This window comes from Schistocerca gregaria, unplaced genomic scaffold, assembly GCF_023897955.1.
Source record: "Schistocerca gregaria isolate iqSchGreg1 unplaced genomic scaffold, iqSchGreg1.2 ptg000199l, whole genome shotgun sequence".
NCBI classification, from domain to species: domain Eukaryota; kingdom Metazoa; phylum Arthropoda; class Insecta; order Orthoptera; family Acrididae; genus Schistocerca; species Schistocerca gregaria.
In genome coordinates this window covers 12,650,286-12,659,023 of record NW_026061737.1, presented here as the reverse complement: position 1 = coordinate 12,659,023, position 8,738 = coordinate 12,650,286, and the positions used below count along the sequence as shown (strand labels likewise).

At 40.3% G+C, this 8,738-nt stretch overlaps 1 non-coding gene across 1 annotated transcript; it reads right to left on the bottom strand.

Moving 5' to 3' along the window:
• Window positions 1–6,587: 6,587 nt before the first annotated feature.
• Trnat-ugu (transfer RNA threonine (anticodon UGU)) lies at window positions 6,588–6,662 on the bottom strand. The gene has a single exon. It is a non-coding gene; the product is annotated as a tRNA-Thr (tRNA).
• Between the last annotated feature and the right edge of the window lie 2,076 nt (window positions 6,663–8,738).

The window sequence follows — 8,738 nt, the reverse complement described above, 5'->3', positions numbered from 1 at the left end:
ATGCAGTAACCGCTTTATGATCGCTGATTCCCTGTTCTGCATTAACTGATTCAAATAGTTCGGGTCTGTTTGTCACCAGAAGGTCTAATATATTATCGCCACGAGTCGGTTCTCTGTTTAACTGCTCAAGGTAGTATTCAGATAAAGCACTTAAAAATATTTCAATGGATTCTTTGTCCCTGCCACCCGTTATGAACGTTTGAGTCTCCCAGTCTATATCCAGCAAAATTAAAATCTCCTCCCAGAACTATAACATTTCCCTAAGGGGCTCCATCACTAGCCTAACGTTGGAGCTCCCAATAACTAATAAACCCCTCCCCCCGTGTGCCTGCTCGGACCTTGCTGAAGGAGCAGCCACATGTCCATTCACAGGCAGAGCGGGCGATGCCACACGGCCAGCCTCCACATTGACCCTCCGCCTCGTGCGCCGCGAACGCCACTGAACCCGCCACTCCCCTTGGGGAGAGGGTGGCCCAACCGCGCCCGGTACCCGCGAAGATCTCTCGACAGCAGGGACAGTGGGTGAAGCATCTAATACCTGGGGTGCACCATGCGACGCACCAGACTCCCCACTGCCGCTACACTCCGAGGCAGCAGCCTGAAGACGGCTGACCGCGGCCATCAACACGCTCAGCTGTTCGCGAAGAGTGGCCAGCGTCCGTACACAGCAGTCACACATCCTATCCATCCTAAGGAATCAATTTACCGAAGAGACTTAATCAACTTTTAAGTAGACTGCTAATTCACTAAAGGCGATTGATTACTGACTAAACTGTGATTGCTAACCACTTCTTGTGGAAAACAATGAAAATAGCACTACCTGTCTCTGGACTGTATTCAAAACAAACACTAGCACTACTGGCACTATGGCTGACTACAAGGACTCTCTCTGACTGTATTCAAAACAAACACGAAATCTATGTAACACTATTACTAGCACTCGACAATTAAAGCTTCCTAAAAGCAAAAACACACGGAAGAGGAAGTGACAAGTAAGAAAAATAGAGTTAATACTTAAATTAAGGTAGCTCGCTGCACAGCAGACGTGAAGCAGCTGGCGGTTAGGGCGACACATGAACTTACAACAAAAAAGTAATAACAGATAGAAATACATGTTCATGAACCTGAGAGAAAATCAGTCCATAAGTTTAAGCAAACGCTATCAGCAGTACAATGAGAATCAGCTTAATTTTTCAATTAACTCCTCGACAGAATAAAAGGAGTGACCCATGAGGAAACACTCCAGTTTCGATTTGAAAGCGCGTGGATTACAGCTAAGATTTTTGAATTCGAGTGGCAGCTTATTGTAAATGGATGCAGCAGTATACTCACACATTTTTGCACAAGAGTTAAGGAAGTCCGATCCAAATGGAGGTTTGATTTCTCCCGAGTATTAACCGAGTGAAAGCTGCTTATTGTTGGAAATAAACTAATATCGGTAACAAGAAACGACAATAAGGAATATACATATTGAGAGGCCAAGGTCAAAATACCCAGTCTCCCTGAACAGAAGTCGACAAGAGGTTCGTGAACTCACACCACTTTTTGCCCGAACCTCCAGTTTCTGAGCCAAAAATATCCATCTAGAATGGGAAGAGTTACCCAAAAACATAATACTATACGACATAAGTGAATGGAAATAAGCAAAGTAGACTAATTTACTTGTCGAAGTATCACTCACTTTCGGCACCGTTCCAATAGTGAAAATGGCAGTATTAAGTCTTTGAACAAGATCCTGAACGTGGGCTTTCCACGACATCTTACTATTTATTTGAACACCTAGGAATGTGAACCGTTCAGTTTCACCAATCATATGCCCATGCTGTGAAATTAAAACGTCAGGTTTTGTTGAATTGTGTGTTAGAAAATGTAAAAACTGAAGCTTACTGTGATTTAACGTTAGTTTATTTTCTACAAGCCATGGACTGAGGTCATGTACTGCACTACTTGAAACGGAGTCAATGTTGCACCCAACATCCTTTACTACCAAGCTAGTGTCATCAGCAAACAGAAATATTTTAGAGTTACCCATAATACTTGAGGGCATATCATTTATATAAATAAGGAACTGGAGCGGCCCCAACACTGATCCCTGAGGAACCCCCTCCCCCTTGACAGTACACCACTCAGATCCCTCATCACACTGTATTACTTTCCCCCATTCCCGTAGATCGTTCCCTAATGATCTTCCTGAAACACTCTACAACTTCTGATTCTGTCAGTTCTTTCAGGTCCCATCTCCTTAAATTCCCACCTTTTTCCAGTTTCTTCAGTTTAATCTACAGTTCATAATCAATATATTGTGATCAGAGTCCACATTTGCCCCTGGAAATGTCTTACAATTTAAAATCTGGTTCCTAAATCTCTGTCTTACCATTATATAATATATATGAAATATTGCAGTATCTCCAGGTCTCTTCCACGTATACAATCTTCTTTCATGATTTTTGAACCAAGTGTTAGCTATGATTAAGTTATGCTCTGGGCAAAAACCTACCAGGCGGCTTCCTCTTTCATTTTTTACCCCCATTCCATATTCACCTACTACGTTTCCTTTTCTTCCATTTCCTACTGTCGAATTCCAGTCACCCATTAATATTAAATTTTCATCTCCCATCACTATCCGAATGATTTCCTTTATCTCATCACACATTTCATCAATTTCTTCATCATCTGCGGACTACTTTTACGGCTTTGGTAGGCGTGGGATTCGTGGCTATCTTGGCCACAACAATGCGTTCACTATGCTGTTTGTAGTAGCTTACCCGCATTCCTATTTTTATTAATTATTAGACCTACTTATGCATTAGCTTCATATTAGCCTTCCTAATACTAAAATCTATATCCGATGTTAACAATGACGCCGGTGGATGGACTATCAGGAAATTACTGACCGTCGAGAAAGTCACAAATATAACCGACAAGCTTATGGGCCCTTCACAGGAAAAGGTTTTTTGCCAGAAAACGGGGAAAATTGAAACCCAGCAAATGAGTAAAAAAATGTATATTCACTGACAAAAAAAATAGTGTACGCACACAACTTACACAACAATAGTCTGGGATTACTCTATTACGTAATACAGTTTTTGTGATTGTATCTTGCAGCTTTAGTTATTTTTAATTAAAAGAGGCTTTAAAAGGACAGAAAGAACGTGTTGGACTACGCTACAGATCGTTCTGTTAGCACAGTCTTTACTTTGTAATCACTTTCGTTGACTTCGGCAACTCTCAACAGAAATCTCCAACCTAACCGAGACAATGTGCTACGATACAGCCGAGATCATGACAAGAGAATGGGCTACATCACACTCGAAGTAAATGTATATAGGTAAGGATCTCCATGACCTGTATACGTCTGTTATAAAAAATCTCCAAGCCACTCTCCTCAAATAGACCGCAATCTTCTCTTGACCTTCAACTGTTACTATTTCAGAATTAAAAACCAGATTCAAAGAAAATTTGGCTACAAGGCACAAAACTAGAAAAATAAAAATAATAAAAGTGAGAACGTGAAACATGTTAGCAATAATCATAAACAGGAGATTTACAGAAAATATAATTGAGAAAGGAAATCATTAATATTATCGACCGTTTAGGAACTCTAGGCTACGAAATGGATAAAACCACATATCGAATAAGTGGTGGAAGAGTTAGTGTGTTTTAAGATTAAAACCAAACAAGAATTAGAGAAAAATATATCGAAGCAAGGCCTCTATTACGAAAAATTGCTAAATCTCGAGACAAATTGTGTCCTTCTGTATTAGATGAAATGTTTTGGCCCCTAGTACGGATGAAACAGTATCTGCAGTATCAACAGGAACTTCGGACATGTGTTTCATATTTCATCCAAGCCTGCAGTCTATAAATATTTAAACAAAATACTAAAACAAAATACCACTACAGGGAATTACTTACGAAGTAGTTCTTGGTAAAGAAACACAGGACACAATTACGTATGTAGGCTTAATACGAACTACAACTGTGTTTATAAATCGCTATAGTTGCCTTGGACTAACGACGAGCAAATATCAATATAACCTGTACGCTTTTCAAAGCTGTTATCCATGAAAAAGCCAAACTACGTATCGTGAACAAAATACAATTTAACACCGAAACAATGACATTAGCTGACAATGGGCACAGACTTTAGTCAATGGGCACTGTTGAAAATTTGTGCCAGACCAGGATTAGCACCCGAGTCCCCTGGTTACGAGGGAGAGGCAATGATCACTGTGTCCGAATTACACAGTGGTCAACAGAATAGCACGAACTGCCCGAGCATGCCGTTCTTTAGATCCAAATTCTCAATTTCTCCATAGACTGCTGATGCACTGCTCCTTGAACATAATCCTCCTCCCCTTAATTATACAGTACATGGCCAAAAAAACAGACACCGAATATATGCAAACTTGGCCTTACGAACATTGCAGACGTCGTCTATGTAACACACGTCAAACTTCAAAGAATTTACCAATTCGTTGCATTGTTTACTATAGACCACAAATCAAGTAACGTAAAAAAAGCACTGCGTCTATTGAGATCATGATTCAGAGTTAAAAAAAACTAATAAGTCGCCTACATATTACAGGTGCTGCCGAAAGAGGAGAACCATTATTTTCCCACAAAAGGAAATATAGTTAAAATTACGCTTCTATTTCGGTTAGTTTATGCGGTTACTAAAATTTGCAGTGAAAGTTACATAGTGGACTCTACCCTCCCCCCACCAGAAACGTAGTTATCGTGGCTGTTGTGAGACTTTTGTACACAGTTAGAGAAAGTGTGTTAAATGTGGCGCGGACGGAAACGCTAGGCTACGCTACAGGGCAATCTGCTCGCACAACGTTTAGTCGGCATTCATAATCGTTGGCGTAAACAACTCTCAATCAAATTACCACCTTCCAACCTAACTTAGATCTCGGGCTACACTACCAATCGGCCTGTCATCACAACCAAAAATTCATTGAGGGGGGTGGAGGGATTTCCTGTAGCTCTCTCTAATGTATCTCTAGGCAAAACTGCCAGTTTTGTCAGACTCAACAGCAAGATTTACCAATGGTAAACACTTTTGAGACGGCTCGTAATATAGGAATAGTCCTCTTCGTCTTACTTGGCATAAATTGTTCGCTGGCGTCCCAGCAGCTAGCTCCCTCAGTGTCTGCTTCTGCCATCGCACCACGCTAGTCTGCTGTTGTCCTAGCAGACCGAACGCACCGCACATCCGATACCTTCGGAACCACTCACTGGCCAGTTAGCAACTGAGCGGAACACTGTTTACATCGTGAAAGGAAAACTATGCAAAGATGTACACTTAAATGGCACGACTGAGTAGCACACACACAGTAATATCTGAGGAATGTCCTTCGACACGCGCAGAACGAAAGTCTTCTCGCGAACGTACAGCGTCTCTGAAAAAAAATCTCGTGACTATATTCCGGCGTTACGGCCAGGTTCTCATACAAATGAGCAAAAAAGGGTACATTTGAAATTCTTTTTGAGACAATGAAAATACATTCGAAAGATCTGTTTGGGAATTACGAGTGATAATACTATGAGCTTAATTTTAGATTTTCAATAAAAAATGGCGCCCGTAATTATGATTTGATCAAGGGCCTGCGAGACTGGAGTACGCAGAGCGCGTGCAGTGTGGCACCTCATATGTTACCTGAATTCAAAAATGGGTAACATCAGTTGATACTACATTATTCCTCTGAAATTGAAAATGGATAACATCAGTCGATAAAACATAAAATTTATGGGAGCGTATACCTAACCGCAATGAAACAACCTTAAATTTAACGATACAGTGCTAATTCGAACTTTGAGTTCGATTTTTGAGGGTTTGTTTCACTCCTTATGCCTACACAAAAATTAGTTAATATTAACAAATGTCATATTATAGCTATAAGTTCCTAAGAAAAGTGTTTACTTTTAGGGGTCAGAGGTAGATGTTAAGAGAACGAACCACTTTTAATTTATGCTGCATGCCGTTCTGAGAAAATAGTTACCCGAAAAAAATGTGTTCAAAGTTTAGGGAAAACATTTAGTTATATTATTACTTCGATTTGCATGAACTGAGTGTTACATATATATTTTTAATGTCGCTGAAAACGAATCTGAAGTCAGATTTTCAATATTCAAAACAGCTAATCCAATACGGAGGGCAACCGATTATGTTTTGACCAATTTTTACCAAAAATGTATTTTCGTTATTTACGTTTAGTCTGCAAGTCAAGGAGTATTTATCAACCCTTCCTCTACCTCTGATTGTTCCTAGACAGCAACTTCCTGTTCTTCTTGGCAGGAAAAGCCGATCTGTCAAAGCTGGATATGCAGCACTCGGCAGCCTGCACTTGATATTCGTCCGTATTTTCGGTGAGTATGTTTGCATGCATTCTGCAGTATGAATCATTTTGAGCACGTGCGACACGGGACGAGTTATCATCTACATCTATATGGATACCCTGCAAAACACATTTAAGTGCCTGGCAAAGGGTTCATCGAATCACCTACACAACTGATAATTAATTGAAACCCTCAGCTGCCGACAGGTGTTGTTGATATACTTCGATGGGGACAGCTGAAAAGTGTGCCGCTACTGGGACTCGAACCCAGGATCTCCTGCTTACAAGGCAGACGCTCAATCCATCTGAGCTATCGAGGGCACAAATGAACAGCACGACTGCAGGAATTTATCCCTCGCACGCTTCCCGTGAGACTCACACCCCGAACCGCCCACAATCCGATTACGTAATGTACTTAATAGGTATTTGTCCATCCACTCATTACTGGCTCACACTAAGGTGACGATTCCCGTAAGATTTCCGGTAGCCTGTGCGCATTCGCACAGACGAAGGTCAATGGCTGGGTGACGTTTAACCATAGATATGAAGATAGTAACTGTTCTAGAAAGAACAGGCGCCACTGACGACCGTACAGCTCTTCTAGAATACATGATAGACCGGCCGATGTGGCCGAGCGGTTGTAGGCACTTCAGTCGGGAGCCACGCGACCGCTACGGTCGCAGGTTCAAATCCTGCCTCGAGCATGGGTGTGTGTGATGTCCTTAATTTAGTTAGGTTTAAGTCGTTCTAAGTTCTAGGAAACTGATGACCTCAGATGTTAAGTCCCAAAGTGCTCAGAGCCATTTGAACCATCAGTCCCTATGTTTACACACTACTTACAGTAACTTATGCTAAGGACAACACACACACAACCATGCCCGAGGGAGGACTCGAACCTCCAACAGGGGGAGCCGCGCGAACCGTGACAAGGCGTTGGACACATGGCGGGTACCCCGCGCGGCTCATGGCAGCCGTGACACTGCTTCAAACAATGGACTGTAGAAACTTTTGTAAAGCACGGATTAAAAAAAAAACTTTCTGTTCCAAGAGTCTAGACAAGTACACCTTTAAAAAATGCAACTACAAAGAAATTGAATTTTCGAACGTTTTGAATGAGAACCTGTCCTTATGGAACACCGTTGATCAAATGTCACAGGGATTATATACTCAGGTTTCACATGTGGATTAACACTTTCTAATCAATATCCGGAATCAGCAGGGCTTAAAACTTTGAAGAGTTAAATTTCAAGGGCCGTTCTCTTGTATGCAAATAGTTTCACAGTAGAAATTTCTCTAGTTTTATTTATTAATTTATTTATTTATTTTTTGCTGTAGGTAAAGAAGGATAGCATTGTGAGGAGGGGGAAGGGGAGGGGGGGGAGGAATCTCGGCTCTCCCACCTTGGAATTCTCAGTACAGGATTTTTATTCATTACGAGATTCTTAGCCACTTGCAGAAGTGATTTCGAGTGATTCTGCAAAACTTTTCCTTTAGCCAATCGTAGCAACTATAGGATTCCGTTCCTGCTGCATGACATGTCTCGGAACTTAAAGTGACCAACTCATTTGCATAAAGAGCTAGCTTATCATCCGCTTCTTTACTTGCGTAGACCGTTCATGGTCTGCAAAGAATTTTTTTCTTTAATCGTTTTTTTATGTCTTTTATAAACTGCAACACTTTCTAAACTTTCTAAACTTAGCGCCGTTGAAGCATGGTCTTTTACTGAATGATCAAAAAGCAATGCTGACAGCTGGAGTCCAAGGTTTTTGTTAATCAAGCCGTTTGTATTCTTGTGGTGATATCTCCGTACAGTCTTTCATTCCCTAACGCATATTTCTTTATATCTAATTGAGAAGTGAAATACCGGTTTTCATAGATGCAGATTTAAAATATTTTAATATAACGCAATAAATATTTCATTAAAATTTTCATCCCCTTATGCTCGAAGTTCCAAAACCAGAAAAACACGTAGTTTTTAAAAATTGTAACATATTAGCCGAATACGAATTGTCAGATATATTTAGCAATCCTTTCATAATGAACCATTTTCTGAAACATCTCACACCCTTTAGGGGTTGGGTTTTCAAAAACAATTAAACACGTATTCTTCTATTTAGAGCCGAGGAGCCAAATTCAAATCTTCATCCATTTAATTCTAAAAATGCTTTCATAGTGAAATATTTCATAAAACATTACATCCCCTATTTCACTCTATTAGTGAGTTAAATTTCCAAAAGCAACGAAACACATTTTTTTTTACATCCAACCGAGATGTCAAATACCTATTTTCATAGATGTAGCTATAAAAATGCTTCAGTAGTTCTTTAATAATGATTTATTTTCAAAAAATCTTCACTAATTATTTTATCCCCCAATGGAAGAATTTCGGAAAATGCT